Source organism: Lissotriton vulgaris, chromosome 5 (assembly GCF_964263255.1).
Source record: "Lissotriton vulgaris chromosome 5, aLisVul1.2, whole genome shotgun sequence".
Lineage (NCBI taxonomy): Eukaryota > Metazoa > Chordata > Amphibia > Caudata > Salamandridae > Lissotriton > Lissotriton vulgaris.
In genome coordinates, this window is record NC_141693.1 from 1,843,209,461 (window position 1) to 1,843,211,557 (window position 2,097).

The 2,097-nt window shown below is 45.1% G+C and overlaps 1 pseudogene; it reads right to left on the reverse strand.

The window, feature by feature from the left end:
• Positions 1-730: 730 nt before the first annotated feature.
• On the reverse strand, positions 731-1,839 carry LOC147717504 (cytochrome P450 20A1 pseudogene; annotated as a pseudogene).
• Between the last annotated feature and the right edge of the window lie 258 nt (positions 1,840-2,097).

Below are 2,097 nucleotides of genomic sequence, written 5' to 3' on the forward strand. Positions count from 1 at the left end.
TGGGTCACAAATAGAGAAATGAAATTGACAGAGTACAACTCTAACCCCAATAAATGTCAAACTCGAATCCCCTTTTACACTATAAGCAAATGGAGACTTAGACTTGCTCATGAACAAGAGGGTTGAAAACGTTACTGGCCTTTAACAAAGGAACTTGAGGACGTATGTGGAGGGCGTATTGACAAGCCACTCACCGAGACACAATATTGTGAGTTTATTTAGATAGCAACAGATGTGGCCAACTAGCCCTTTTAGTGATGACGCTAGTTCTGTTACGTTTATGCTTGTTTTAATTTATTTTTTCTTTCACAGACACACTGATAATTCACAGAGTATAGTCAGACCCCCAGGATATAGCGGCATGGATTGGCTAATTTAGCGGCACAAACGTGGAAATTTAGCGGCACAAATATGGAAATTTAGATGCATTTTTGCGGCACTTTATTTTACTCATAATCATTCAGTCTCAGCCTTAAATCAATGGAAACTGTTTTAGCTGAGTATTCCGCTTTGTAATAGGCAACCTGGGATATGGAACAGAGGAAGCAGCCCATAGGTGAAGGCTGTTATCCCTTGGAAATGCAATCCTCCATTTGCTTATAGAGTAAAAGGGGATTCAAGTTTGACATTTATTGGGGTTAGAGTTGTACTCTGTCAATTACATTTGTCTATTTGTGACCCAGGAAGAAGTGATTGCATGTGGCAAAGCCCATCACCCGAACTGCTGGGCACCATCTTTTTCCCCATTGACTTTTCAAAGTAGAGCCCTGAGTGCTTCAGCACCCCACTTGGCATGAAGCAGTACTTTTCGAAATGTAGGCACTTGATGGATGGAGCTGCTTGTTCTTAGCTTCTTTTGGAAACAGTTATCCATGCCTCCTCCTTTGGCGATGTCACTAGTTCATACCACGTCTCGATGACCTGCCCTGGCACTGGGTGTAAGCACAGTTTTCTCACCAGCACGCTCAACAACACTGTTGCCACAACGTATGCAAACCTCAACTCAGGGCACTCCTGCTCCCCATGAAGCCGAGCAAAGAAAGCCTTTTCCAGGCAGACTCATCGTGAAACCTATCAGGATCAAACCTGTAGGCTGAGGGCAAAGCTGTGCTGTCCTGAAGCAACACACCAATATCATAAAGCACCAGGGTCTCTTTGGGAATGACATGCTGTCAACTCTGCCTTCCAGGTCCTGAAGCTGTGCCGCAATGGGTGTCAGTCTAGCTGTCCATACTGCCTCACTTTCTCCAGTGTGATGGGGCCCTTGCCTAGTACTTGGGTCATCTCCTTGTAAAGCTTCTCCTGAGCTTCCTCCGATGTGGTGAGGAAATATACAGACCATGTACACAAGTTAGCTGTGATAACACATCCTGCCAGTGAGAAGATCATGCTGTCCTCCAGCACCTGCTTGTCACTCAGGTTACCCAGCAGCAAGGCGTCCATGAAGATGTGTTGAGGGATGCTCTTACAGCGCCTTTCTCTCGCCAGCTTCTTCAGGACAGATTCCATCTCCATCAGGGTGTTCTCATACAGCTTTTTCCTTGTTGTGCTCTTGTCAAGTGACCCATCCAGGAAACATTTCCCAATTTCTTCCCAGATAGCACAGCGGTTCTTGCGGAAGCGGATCAACTCCTGCTCACCCTCAAAGCTATTCCTCATAGCTGTCTGCGTCACTGACTTCATGGCATAGCCCAACATGTGCTGGTTGATGGACACGTGCTGGGATGCTGGAAAGGACAGCCATTTTGTTACCAGGTCTTCTGACAGCTTCAAGATAATGCCAAAGTTGCTTTGTAAATACCTGCTCACGATACTTTCAGACAGCCTCCGATTTCGCATGCACTTTTGAAAAAATCATGGCATTTTTACAAAAGTGCCGATTTCGCAGGCACTTTTGTAAAAATCGAGGCATTTTTACAAAAGTGCTGATTTCACATCAAACCGCAAAATCGCAACATTCTGTAGGGTCTGATTTTCTTTTTAATGGAAGTTGAGTTGGCTTTCGGTGAGTGGTGGTTACCCGGTCACTAAGGGATTCTTGTCTATTTCTAGTTGTAGGATTCTTCGGTACATCAAGATGCTGGATTGATGGTCGTA